A 14,526-nucleotide genomic window follows, 5' to 3' on the forward strand; every position below is an offset into this window, starting at 1 on the left:
TCTCAAGCTTTCAGAGCTGAAATCCCCATGGTCTGGACTCAGGCCAGCAGATCACTGCCTCACCGCTAGTCACATTACTGCAGGCTTGTTTGGGCCACCAAACTGTATGTTTCCAGAATCCACAATATAAAGAAACCTCTATCTTATTACAAAGCACATTATTGTCCACTGTGCCATAAAACAGAGGAAGGAAGATGGGTTTGGGAAGAGGTGGCAGGGAGCCAAGAACTCTTGGGAAGACACACTAAATTTGAGGTTTCAGAGGACCATCTAGGTAGAATTTCCAGTAGGTGACTGGAACTCTCTATCTGATGGAACTCTGAAATACCAAATAGCACCTTGGTTCTCCCATGGTATGATAGTATAATTATATTCGTGAAAATCGAAACCATCTCTCATAATGTGAATCTCTTTGCCACAATTTACCACTGAGTAAGAACCAAATATGCACTAGATTTTAAAAACTGTGATTTACGCAGCTAACAATTAATAACACAATATTAGAATCCTCCCCTAACTCCATACTTAACCCTGAATTACCTTCAGATGACTATGATGTTTTTCAATTATGCAGTGTTTAAAGGGCAAAAACAGAGTCTATTTGAATTGCTAAGAGAACTTTAGTAATCTATGGTATGTGTTGTTCTCAGCCTTGGCCACAAATCTTTGATATCTAAAGATTATTTGGTCCAGAAATCAATTAAAGAATTCTTTTTAAAAATTCTAATAGGCACTGAAGGTTGAAAAATAATGAACTCTAGATTACTCTCTCCAAAAATATAATTTTCCAAAATACTCACCACTCTAGTGATTAGAGAATAATGAAATAATAACTTGTCATTATCTCAGATTGTCAAATAGGCAAATACTAAAAAGAACCCTACCAACCAAGTATTAAGATAGTGTTTTTTCAAACAATGAGTTACTGCCCATTCATGGATCATGAAGTTAACCCCACCATATCTGGTATTTTCAAAAATGTTTTTGAAAAGAAAAGGAAAGGAGAAAAGAGAAAAAGTTTATTGTTCCTAGTCAGGAAAATATTAAACTTTATTTCAGTTATACATTTGTGTGTGTGTTTAAGTGGGTCGTTATACAAAACGTATTTCTTCCAGTGGGTCAAAGTGCAAAAGATTTGAAAAACAATCTAGAATGCTGAGAAAAGCACCCTCTCCTGCGCTGCTGGTGGGAATGTAATTGGCACAATTTTTCTTGAGAGCCCTTTGGCAATAGCCTTGAAAAGCTGCACTTTGACCTGGGTGTTTACTCTTCTGAGAATTTATTCTTTTTTTTCGAGACGGAGTTTCGCTCTTGTTACCCAGGCTGGAGTGCCATGGCACGATCTCGGCTCACCGCAACCTCTGCCTTCTGGGTTCAAGCAATTCTCCTGCCTCAGCCTCCCGAGTAGCTGGGACTACAGGCGCACATCACCATGCCCAGCTAATTTTTATATTTTTAGTAGAGACGGGGTTTCACCTTGTTGACCAGGATGTTCTTGATCTCTTGATCTCGTGATCCACCTGCCTCGGCCTCCCAACGTGCTGGGAGAATTTATTCTTTTGTAATAACCTCTCAAATGCACATCTGCATGTAAAGATGTACATTTCATTGCTGTCTGTAATAGTGAAAACATAAAAATATCCAACCACATGAATTACAGTTAAATATATTATCCACGAAACAAAATACAATGCAGCCATTAAGAATGATGAAATGGCCTGATATCTACTGATTTGAAATGATGTTCAGATATATCAGAAGGAAAAGCAGGTTGTAGTAGAAAACATTAGGTGCAGCATAGTCTCATTCTGGGAAATGCATACTGTGTTTATAATAAATCTAAGCCCTGGAAAAGAAGTTACGCATAAAGGCAAAGCATGACCTTCCGGTTCTCACATCCTGGCTGCACCATCTTGGTCAAAAAACTAAACTTCACAAGACAATCCTTGTACCTACCGCAGAAGATTGTTGCGAGAATGAGCTAAGTTAATACAGGTAAAATTTTCCAAGCAGTGTCAAGCGTTTGGTAAACACAAAAGAAATATTAGTTCTATCTATGCCAGAAAGAAAATGAGAGATTTCACACCAGAAAACCTTAACAGTGGTCATTTTCTGTGTGCTTGGATTACGAGAGAACTTCATATCTTTCTTTAGACATTTTGAATATTTAAATTTTATAATCAGAAAAAAAGACAGTATAAAAATTAAAAGTATATACTTTTATGGTTCTAAAGTGTCTTTATTTTGATAACTTTAGGTAAAAAAAAAAATACGTAGACAGAGTGACAGTAACAAGTTCTACTTGGATTGTGCTTCCTTCTTTCAAGAAATTTGGTTTGAGGGACTTTTGCCGAATCAGGCAATGAACTCTGCTCTGAAATTTTACTTCCCTGATTTTGGAATTCTTTCTGTAACTTCAGAGATTGGTACAAAGATTTTGCTTCCCAATCTCCTTCTGTAAAAGGTTTTCTGCTTTATCTCACTCTTATCGGTCCAGAGTCCACTAACAGAAATCTACATCAAATTGTCCAATTATACAGGCCTCAAAGCCTCTCTCTGTCTCAATATCATACCTTAGACAATAACATTTCTCATGAAATGATTACATCATGTCCAAAGAACAGTTCAAACTGAATTAACCTTCGTGTTTATCCATGAGTTAAACACAGGAACCTTAAGTGTCATTGTGTGTGGGTGGGGGAACTAATTATTAAAGAAAATGGGGAATTACAGACTGCATGGAAAAAACGGATTTAGAAATAATCTATTGTTTCTCAAAGTCCATTATTAACACACTATTATATTTCCTTTCAGTCTGTTTAATTCTCATTCATCAGGAATGTATTTCAAGCCATGATGTGAATTGAGAACCTATACACATTCTTTTTATTATTACTGTTTATTTATTATTTTATTCATTTATTGATGCATAGCCTTGTTCTAACAAGAATTTTATTTATTCATTATTAATGATGTAGCCTTTCTCTTTGTGACACACAGTGAATTCTTGCACAGTATATGTAATATGTAGTATCTAAGGATACTTCTTTAGGCCACAGAATGCGCTCCACCGAAGTCACCCTTCTGTCACTGTAACCTTACCACGTGCACTGATAACACAAATACTCCCATAATGAGCCGGTCTCCTTTTGAATTTGATAAACTGCTTGAATATACACTTCTTAGGTAAATTTTAAGAATACTTTGCCAAGCCTTCTATCCCACGGAAGAATCCCATTGGATTTAGTTTGAAATAGCATTAAGTGTACAAATTAACTTTAGAACAAGTCCTATCTTCACAATGTTTTCCTGTCTTGACATGATGGGCCTTCTGTTTATTCCAGCCTTCTTTTGCATTGCTCGTTAGAATTTGTGCCTTTATTTCTATCATCTGTCACGTTTGCTTCCCATTCTGTCCCCACATTAGTTTCACTTTGTATCTTCCCGTTTCCTTACAGAATGAACATCCACACAAAATGCAATAGGACTTTTACTTAGGGTAGATGAGAAGTCCTAGTTCAGTCTTCATTTTATTAAACAATTAGTTAACAGAAGCATTGCCTAAGAGGCCCATGCTCTACCTGGGACAGCAGAGCTCTCGAAGTCATTTGTTTTATCTGGTTAATAATCTCTTGAGAGCCCTGTATGCTCTTTCAAGTTACTTGGCTCCATCTTTCGGTTTGAATTTTGAGTCCTTGGAGTAAGGACAGTTGCAAGTTGCCAGAGCAGGGCTGAGACTGGGGTGAGGTGAGCTGGGTGTCTAGGGTCCACATTTAAGAAAGCTTCTGCTCTCAGGCCCCCTGCTGCCTCACCCACCTCACCCGGTCCCAGCCTGCCCCCAGGAACCAGCTGCTGTGAGCCAGCTAGGTCTGGTGAGCGGTAGGGAGAGGGTTGCCACAGTTTCCCCCATAGCTCTGCCCTGGGCCTGCACAGGCTGAGCTGCCGTCACCGTCCACGGGGAGCACTTGGCCCAGCCTGGCTAAGGAGCCCCACTCTTGCTTCTCCAGGCCGCTTTTGTGTTTTGGTAGCAAGCGGCATCTACAGGCTAAAAACAGATTGACAGCCTGACATCACCTAAATGCTCTTACATTATCCCCAAAGCCAGTTCGTTTCCATTTGAGAAGTGCTTTGTCTGAACTGTGTTATTGGTCCATGGGTCATGGCCTCCCTCTGGCCTGTGCCACCCTAACTGCCCTTAACTGTCCAGAGTAACCACCAGCCCTGCCCTTGAAGCCTGCCCAGAAAGGCTTCAAGAACAAGAACTCATTTTTTAAAAATCCATGAGCAGATGAAAGCAGCTATAATAAAATACATTATTATAAAACCTATATGGGAGGGGGGTTTAGATAGATGTGATGCTTATTTCCACAGCCTTTCCATGATGTTCAAATGCAGAGAGTAAAATGGTTTTGGTTTCGTACTATTTACACTTAGTAATGTTCCAATATCTTTAATTTGTGAGTTTTTAAAACATTCTTTAGTTTTATTTTTCTGAAATTTATAGTAAATCTCCCAAAGATATAGAGGAGGTTTGGGTAAGAGAAATTTATTTAACTGTCCTAGTTAACAAAATGAGGGATATTCTCATTAGTTAGAAATGGCTCTAAAAACAGAATCTAAGATTATAAAATTTAGAATGAGAGATAAAAGGAAAAAGAAAAGAAAAGCAAGGTTGAGGAACAAATAAGAGGGAGGAGAACACTGGAGAGCAGAAATGTGGCAGGAGCAGCAAGAGGCCCACACATAATAACAAGACCCCAGGTCATATTAGCCAGGCATGGTGGCGGGTGCCTGTAGTCCCAGCTACTTGGGAGGCTGAGGCAGGAAAATCACTTGATCCCAGGAGGCAAAGGTTGCAACGGGCCAAGATCACACCACTGCACTCAAGTCTGGGTGACAGAGTAAGACTCCATCTTAAAAACAAAACAAAGACAAAAACAAGACCCGGGACAGATTCGAGGCAGCAGGCAGAGCTGGAACATTGAGTGTGGGCAAACGGGCCTGCCTGCCACCACCCCACGCAAATTGCTTACAATAATCCTCAAAAATAGCACCTAGTACAATCATTTTTGGTACTAATAATGACTATATGTCCTTGAGAAAGTTAAGGCACACATAGTCCCCCCATTTAAAGCAGCCACAGTGATCTATTTCGTTATGTTATTTGTCTCTGAAATCACGTTATAAAAGTAAATAGACATTTCAACTCATAAAAGACACTGTGGTCTACACTCCTCGTGCTCCAAGTGCCACCGTAAGCCCTGTGACAATAGCTGCGCTTCTGGGCAGTGAGCACGAAGTCACATCTGTAAGTGCCGTCAGCGTGGAGCCCTCTCCCATCCTCAGCTGATATCCAGCACTGTCTGTGGTTACCCCACCACGGCCTTGTTGCCTGCCATTTAGTTTGTGTCCTAGAAACCATCGTGACTGATCAGCATGCTACACATACAAGGTTTCTGTGAAGGGAGCGCCCATGGTCACCCCGTCAAATTGGATTAGGGCCCAGCATTAACCCCATGTTAACTTAGTTACCTCCTGACAGGCCCCATTTCCTTTTCTGCTTTCCCTCGCTCAGAACAGAAAAAGAGAGCATTGTTGTGAGACAGAGTAGGGATGGGACTTGACCTCCCTCCCCCATGCCCCCGCAAGGACCTTTACTGCAAGCTGGTGGGACCCCAGTCAGATCATTCAGCCCTCGCACCGTAAATGTGAGGTACTAGGGGTTAGGGCTTCAACATACGAATTTGGGGAGGACACAATTCAGCCCATAACAAACGTGAACTTTTAAAAAGTTAACCTCAGTTATCTAGAACTCTTGCTCACCAGTCTAGAATCTCATTTTCTAATAGCCTCATACAGTAGAGTTGGCACTTCTTCCCGGGCAGTGCTGCCACGAAAGACCGGTTTGCGATTGTGGTAGAAGCTCCTGCAAGCTCAACAACTCATGAAAGACGCAACATGGCATGGGTGGGGAGCGGAAAGGACAGAGGGGCCAGAGCGGCCTGATTTTTCTGTTTTCCCACCATCCAATAAGCAAATTAATATCACCGTATCTGCAGCACTAATCTATAGACATTCATATTCTAGGTCAGAGTTATGGCTCATGTTCCTATAAATGATATATACAACTTGTTTAAGACAGATTCTGTGTCCTACCTTTAGAGATATTACTTAATCTACTCCGGGTGGGCCCAGGATCTGCCTGTTTCAGAAATGCCCCAGGAGATTGTGTCTTCGGAGCCACACTGCTAGCGGTGACAAGGCAGTGACATCTTGGCTGTGCACCAAACATGGGCCCAATACCCACAGCTCCCAAGTCAATCAGCTGATGAACTCTGAGTCAAATCAGCTGATTCACTGAGTCACACAAGCAGATTCTCCTAATTTGCTGCAAATTAAAGGAGCCTGTTTCCTATTTCATTGGTAACCTAGGCTTAATTTATATAACACTAGCTATAGGTTATTGAACTTCTAATAACCAAACCAATAAGTTGGTTTGAGGCCAAGTTATAGGGTAGGCAAACAATAACAATTTTCCGAATTAGCCATTGTTATCACCATTTTAAAATGAGGAAACGGAGGTTTACAGAGAATAAGTAATTTGGGAGCTGAGGCAGGAGAATCGATTGAACCCAGGAGGTGGAGGTTGCAGTGAGCTGAGATTGCGCCACTACACTCCAGCCTGGGCAACAGAGGCGAGACTCTGTCTCCCAAAAAAAAAAGTTCACATTTGTTATGGGCTGAATTAATATTTTCCCCCTTCCAAATTCACATGTTGAAGACCCAACCCCTAGTACCTCAGATTTATTATGCAAGGTCTGGATGGTCTAATTGAGGCCCCCACCAGCTTGCAGTAAAGGTCCTTGGTGGGGCACAGGGAAGGGAGCGAGCGAGCGAGACTCAGTCTCAAAAAAAAAAAAAGATCACACAGTTGGCAACTGTCTGAACCTAGTTTCAAACCCCGAGTCGGCCCAACTCCAAAGCTCCAGTGATTTCCAGACAACTAATGCACCATTAATTCTTCACTAAGAACCTGCAGTCAGTGCTTTTAGTCTATACAGGATATCAATTTGTTCCAGACAGTGCTAAGATTCTTAGAATATCCTTCATTCTAAGACAATTGTAAGATTTAATGAGGACATCAATTTAATAATAGCTTTGGGGGAGCATTAAACACTACAACATATATGTCAAATATAAGATGCCTCACTATTTGGAAATAGTAAATGCAAAAAAATAAACCATAAAGATGGTCAGCTAGGTGCAGTGGCACACACCTGTAATCCCAGAGCTTTGGGAGACCAAAGCAGGAGGATTGCTTGAGCCCAAGAGTTCAAGAACAGCCTGGGCAACATAGCGAGACCACTTCTCTACGAAAAATAAGGCGAGGTGCGGTGGCTCACATCTGTAATCCCAGCATTTTGGGAGGCCAAGGTGAGTGGATCACCTGAGGTTGGGAGTTCGAGACCAGCCGGACCAACATGGAGAAACCCCCTCTCTACTAAAAATACAAAATTAGCTAGGCACTGTAGCACATGCCTGTAATCCCAGCTACTCAGGCTGAGGCAGGAGAATCACTTGAACCCGGGAGGCAGACGTTGGGGTGAGCCGAGAGAGCACCATTGCACAGCAGACTGGGCAACAAGAGTAAAACTCTGTCTCAAAAATGAATAAATAAATACAAATTTTAAAAATTAAAAAATTAGCCGAGCATGGTGGTACATGCCTGTAGTCCTAGCTACTCAGGAGGTTGAGGCAGGATTGCTTGAGCCAGGAGTTTAAAGGTACAGTGATCACACCACTGCACTACAGCTGAGGTAACAGAGCAAGTCCCTGTCTCGAAAATATATATAATAATAATTAATTAAAATAAAGATGAGGGAAGACACCTTAGCATCAATGAAGAAAAGCACACCATTTGTCCGGTTTGACAACACAGCCGCGGGCCTGCAGTGCCATCTGCTGTAAGGAAGCAGCGACTACAGTAACTCTCAAAGCCAGGGTTTTACTGGGGCAAGAGGGCTAGTAGCCCCTTCATTGCCCAGGTGGCTCAGAGTGCCAGTGTCCTAGTCACAGAGTTGGAATAAAGGGGAAAATATAAATAAAAGTAAAAGATAAGAGGAAGAAAAATAAAGAAGATAGAAGAGAAAAATAAAAATAAAATGGGGAGGTGCTATCGTCATCCCTGTCATTAATTAGGAGACTATCTCGTTACCTGCCAGGTATTTTGCACATTTTATCTACAACCTATTTTATTAATCTGTCTTACCAGGGGTTTTATTTCCAGTCTTTTCAAAGAACAAGCTTTTATTTTCATTGATCATCTGTACTACGTTTTTGCTTTTTCTTTCATTCATTTCTGCTAGTGTTTCTTGCCTCTTTTACTCCGGATAATTAGTTTCCATACATATGCCATGTGCTGTTACATGCTAGAATTTCAGAGCTGGAAGGAGATCGAGAAAAGCCTGGCTTTTGTCTCTCACTTTACAAAGAGGTCCAGAGAGAGAGGAAATGTGCTGCATGACCTACAGCTGGTGCCTGGTTTCCACACATGAGTAATTGCTCCTCTTCTATTCCTATGTTCCCCTCCTCCCTCTTCTTTCCCTCCTCCCTTTCCATTTCTGCTTTCCCTCACTCAGAACAGAGAAAGACAGCATTGTTGTGAGACAGATAGGGATGGGACTCCCCTCCTTCCCCCATTCCCCACCAAGGAAGGACCTTTACTGCAAGCTGGTGGAGACCCAGTCAGACCATTCAGCCCTTGCACCATAAATCTTGCTCAAGACGCCATATCCACTGATTGTGGGACCTTGGAGAAACTAAAATAAGCAGCTACTACCATCAATCCTACTGAAGGGAGTTAACCCCATCTCCCACATGTCCACAAGGCCAGAGGAATGAGTAATCCTTAACCTTCACTTCATTACCATACGAAAAATTACACCCAGGGTTGAAGATGTAACATAGCATGCAATGAGACATGCGACACATGAAGAAGCATGTTATTAAACTGCACATGGGCTAAAAGTTCCCCGCCTCCACACGCCTCAACATCACTCCTTTCCCGCCATAGCCCCTTTAACACTGCCTTTCCAACTCCCTCTGGGGCCAGCCAGGCTGGTGCGCACTTACTCTTGTGCACCAGCTCTCCTCTCTCTCTCTCCCCTCTGTCTCTCACCTCTCTCTCTCTCTCCTCTCTCTCTCTCTCTCCCCCCCTCCTCGCTCTCTCTCTCTCACTCTCACTCCTTCCCTCCCCCCTCCTCAGCATTTCTTCCTCTCTCCCCCTCCACCTCCCCAAGCCATGTTTGTGAAAACTCTCTTGGCCTCAGCTCAATTGCTATTGCATTAAAAGCCCAAGAATCCATGGTTGCTAACAGTTGGACTGGTAAGATTCAGGATGAATAGGTAAACTTCCCCCTCAAAAGATCTACATTTAAATTCAAAGTGCATCAAATTTTGTACATTTGTTCTGGGGGTTAGTGGTTTTCCTGTTTTTACAGCACTACACATGTACTCCAAATAGGCAGGTTACCAAATGCAAACAAATTTTAGGAAATAAAATTCAACCTGCCTTTTAGAAGCTTAAACTTGTATCTATTAAAAATGCTGATATTTATTTCAGATATTTGGCCAAAAACAAAAATAGGTAGTATCTTGGTAATCAAAATGTAAATGTAGGCTGAGTGCGGTGGCTCATGCCTGTAATCCCAGCACCTTGGAAGGCCAAGGTGGGTGGATCACAAGGTCAGGAGTTCAAGACCAGCCTGGCCAACATGGTGATAACGTGTCTCTACTAAAAATACAAAATAAGCCAGGCATGGTGGCGGGCTTCTGCAGTCCCAGCTACTCAGGAAACAGAGGCAGGAGAGTTGCTTGAACCCGGGAGACAGAGGTTGCCACGGGTTCTCCTGCAATCAATTCTCCTGCCTCAGCCTCCTGAGTAGCAGGGACTACAGGCACGTGCCACCACACCCGGCTAATTTTTGCATTTTTAGTAGAGGTGGGATTTTGCCATATTGGTCAGGCTGGTCTCAAACTCCTGACCTTGTGATCCACCCGCGTCGGCCTCCCAAAGTGCTAGGATTACAGGCGTGAGCCACCATGCCCAGCCAAGTTTCACATTCTCAATTTTGCTGGTGGCATCCCTAAGATGTCATTTGATTTGTTCCTATATTTGTTGTTAAGTTGGTAGTCAGATTCCACTGGATTTTTCTAGCATGACAATTTCACAGGTGGCGATGTGTTCTTCCCTGGGAGGAGGTTGACGGCTGCTTGTCCCTCTTTTATGATATTTGGAAAACTGTGATATCCTCATCCTCATCTATGGGACACAATATGTCTATCAAGAGAAACTTCCCTCATCAATTATTTGATTACCCTGTTCATATAGGAGAGGTAGAATATGTGTTTGGTTTTTCCTTTGAGTTTTTTAAATGAGTTGGCCCCTAGAATTTTCTAGAGGCAATCAATAACGATTTATTTTCATTTAGTATTATTGAGAATTTATGAATATAAACATATTCAATGTATTTCAAGGATGGAATATTTATAAGGGTTTTAGGGTCTGGCATAAGAGGGGTTTTTCAATTCATGGAGGCTGATTTAATTGGCCAGTTTGTTATATAGTAAGTTGAGAATTGATGGGCACAATGAGGGGTAGGGAGTTGAAGTGAATTTTGAAGGGCACAGTCGTGTGGTAACCCGGTTGAGCGATCTATGTATTGTCCTGCTGACAGCTATTATCCAGTTGTTAGCCTATTCTCTAATAAATAGATCTTTTGGAAATTCCTAAAACTGGATTTTTTAAAGCAAACAATAAAGTTATTTGAAATGACATCTTAGGTTACAAGTGTAATCGTTCTTTCTTCCTTTTCTTTTTCTCCTGTACAATCTTTATTTCATTTTGGTATCAGTTTGATGCTGGCCTCATAAAATGACCTGAGCAACTTTTGCTCTATTTCTATTTTTGGTGCAACTTGTATATTATAGAAATTAACTGTTTCTTAAAAGTTAATATCTATAATATAGAAAAAGCCTCTAGATCTGAGCTGGGGTGAGGAGAGTTTAGGAGAGATATTTGGCTGCCATTTCAATTTACTTAACACTTCGTGGTTTATTCAAATTCTCTATTTCTTCTTATAGCAATTACTGCATTTTATATTTTTAGGAACATATCCATTTTATCTAGGTTTACATATATTAGGGTTCATAACACTTTTTAAATGTTTTAAGATCTTTTGTTATTTCCTCCATCATTCTGTCTTATTTTATTTGCGTCTTTCCTCTTTTCTCCTGAACAGTCTTGCCAGTTTGGTCTTCTTGATCTTTTCCATGGGACTGACTTCTGTTTTATTCATCTTCTCCACTTTTCTGTGTCACTGACTTCTGCCCATATCTTTATTATTGCCTTTCTTCTTGTTTCACTGCGTATGCGGTTGCTTCTTATGTTGAATGCTTAGCTACTTTCTTTATAACCTTTTGTTTCCTGATAAATATAACCATACATTTCCATCTAACTGGCATTTAAGTTGTGTCCCAATTTGACATGTAGAATTTTTATGAATATTCAATTTCAAATATTTCTTAATTTCCTTTATGACTCAAGGACGTTGTCTGGTAAGATGTTACTTGGTTTCCAAATGAGGTTTGGGGTATTTTTTGGTTTCTGCTTGTGGGGTTTTGTTTTTTGCTGATATGGTTTGGGTCTGTCTCCACACAAATTTCACGTCAAATTGTAATCCCCAGTATTGAAGGTTGGGCTTGGCGGGAGGTGATTGGATCATAGGGGCTGAGTTCTCAAGAATGGGTTAGAACCATCCCCTCAGTGCTGTTCTCATGATAGCGAGTTATTGTGGGATCTGGTCATTTAAAATGTGTAGTGCCTCCCCATCTCTCTCTCTCCTGCTCCAGCCATGTAAGACATGCCTGCTTCCCCTTCACTGTCCACCATGATTGTAAGTTTCCTGAGGCCTCCCCAGAAACAGAAGCCACAAAGCTTCCTGTATAGTCTGCAGAACCGTGAGCCAATTAAAACTCTTTTCTTTATAAATTACCCAGTCTCAGGTATTTCTCTATAGTAGTGCAAGAATGAACAAATATATCTGCTGTATTATTTATTGTACATGAAAAATTACCAGGAATGCAGTGACTTAAAACAACACACATTTATTATCTTGTAGTTTCTGTTGGTCAGGAGTCTGGGCACAATCTAACTGGGTTCTCTTTCTTTCTTAATGTCATGTAATCATGGAAATGACTTTCCATCACATTCACTGTATTCTTTTGGTGTATTAGGGATCTCTAGAGAAGCAGAGCCAATAGGATGGACAGATGGATAATAGATAGATAGATATTATAAAGAGATTTATTATAATGAATTGACTCATGGGATTATGGAGGCTGGCAAGTCCAAAACCTGCAAAACCAATATTCCAATTTAAGTCCAAAGGCTGGAAGCTGCTATAGAACCCAGGAAAAGTCCAAGTCCAAAGGCCAGTAGGATGCTGTACACCGAGAGCCAATATCCCAGCTCTAAGGCCATCAGGCAGGATAATCCGCCTACTAGGGGAGTGGAGTTAGCCTTTTGTTCTATTCAGGCCTTCAACTGATCGGATGAGGCCCACACACATTAGGGAGGGAAAACCACTTTACTCAATCCACCAATTTAAATGCTAATCTCATCCAAAAACAGCCTCACAGAAACACCCAGAATAATGTTTGACCACATATCTGGATACCCTGTGACTGACCTATTCAAAAGGATACATAAAATCAACCATCATAATTGGTTAAAAGGTACAGGTACTACCTACTTCCAAAGAAGGGAACTACATAAGGGTGTAAACACCAGCAGGCAGAAATCATACGGACCTTAAAATCTATCCACCACACATATTTTTATTCATTACTTCTAATTTTATTGTACTGCGAAATTTATTGAGCCTTCCTTTAAGATCTAATACACAGTTTATGTTTTTGCTTTAATGTTTCACATGTACCTGAAAAGAGAAAGAACACGTATTCACTGTTTGATGGAAATGTCTATGAGTTGTAAATATCTAATGGCTCGAGTTTATTAATTATATTGTCCAGACCTTCTATATTTGTTTTCTGTGTGTATGTGTGTTGGGAGAGGAGAGGAAGTATCTACTGTCTACTTGATCTATTGGCTAGTTAAAAATCTCCAACTATAATTTTGATTTATCTGTTTCTGCCTAAACTTCTGTTAGCTGCTGCTTAATAAATATTAAAGATGCATTGTTAGGCACATTTATGAGTTCCCTGATGAACTTTTTATCTTAACTTGTGTCAGGTTTTAAAATTACTACCTGAGCTTTCTGTGGTTCATGTTTGTGCTATATCTTTTTAGTTTTAACCTTTCAGCGTCTATTTGTTTTAAACAAGTTTCTTGTAGAAAACATATTGCTGAATCCCTTGTTTTCATTCACTTTGAAAGGCTGTTCTTTTTGTAATTGGTAAGTGTAACCCACTTACATTTATTGTAATTCCTGCTCTATTTGGGAGGCAGCATGAAATCTTTAAGTACAGTTCTAAGTATGGGCTCTAGATCTAGACCACCTGGAGTTTCACCTACTCTGTCTGATAAACATGCATCCAGGAAGGCCCAGTGAGTTTGGAGTGGGAGGGTGGTGTTAGCCCAGAAGGAAGTCACGTGCACCAGAGAACCACTGTCTATCACTCCCAGTTTCTGCCACTTTGCCAGATCTTCCCTGCAGTCAGGTTTCTACCCTTAGGTAGAAGCAGCACCTAAAGGAAGCAATTAACCTAGCAGCCCTGAGAGTGGCAGGGGGAAGGGTAGAGGCTGGATTGGGAGGAGGTGGGGAGAGGTGGGTCGGCAGGTTTTTTTTTGTTTTTTAAATTCCTCACCCCCAGAGCTTTTGTGCTTGCTGGTCCGATATTACCTGGTAAACTGCCCCAGCAGTCGCTTCAGTGGACGCTACCGTTTCAACTGCGAAGTCAGGGAATGATTGTCCTAAGACAAAGTGGGAGAGAAGTCAGAGTAAACCACCTCGAGAGCGCCGATCTCCTGGAGTGTGTGGGTTCGACTCCTGCTTCCGCAGCTTACTCTCTCCTCGAACAAGCTGCATCATCGCTGGCCGTGCCTCAGTTTCCCTCCTCCGTAGATTAGGAATGACAATGACAGAACAGAATCCGCCCGGCACACAGTAAATGCTGCTCACCTGTTTGCTATGTAGAATACACCACTACACTGTCGCTCGGCCCTCAGAAGGGATCTGCTGAGACTTTCGACTTCTAGCCTACGGCAGAGGCCGACCACCTGCCCCAGGTCGCGGCGGCGCCGGCTCATCTTCAGTCTTCGAGGTGCACATCTTGGGAGCCGCGGCCGCGAGGCGGTAGAGGCGAGATGACAGGGAAGGGTCTGAGCCTCTTCCTCCCACCAGGGCAGGACCCCATGCAGGGGAGAGGCTGACCCAGTGGACATCGGCGCCCGCGGCCGCCGGGCCAGGTGCAGAGGCGAACGGGAGGCGGCGCTGCGCTCTGCTC

The 14,526-nt window shown here is 41.9% G+C and overlaps 1 long non-coding RNA gene across 1 annotated transcript in view; it reads right to left on the minus strand.

Annotated features, from left to right (window-relative positions):
- LOC144577175 (uncharacterized) overlaps nt 1–6,337 on the minus strand; it is a 90,729-nt gene extending 84,392 nt beyond the window's left edge. The window contains exon 1 of the long non-coding RNA XR_013520572.1: nt 6,157–6,337. This is a non-coding gene — a long non-coding RNA (uncharacterized LOC144577175). The remainder of the gene's footprint in view (nt 1–6,156) is intronic.
- Between the last annotated feature and the right edge of the window lie 8,189 nt (nt 6,338–14,526).

Source organism: Callithrix jacchus, chromosome 7 (genome assembly GCF_049354715.1).
Source record: "Callithrix jacchus isolate 240 chromosome 7, calJac240_pri, whole genome shotgun sequence".
In the NCBI taxonomy this organism is placed as follows: Eukaryota; Metazoa; Chordata; class Mammalia; order Primates; family Cebidae; genus Callithrix; species Callithrix jacchus.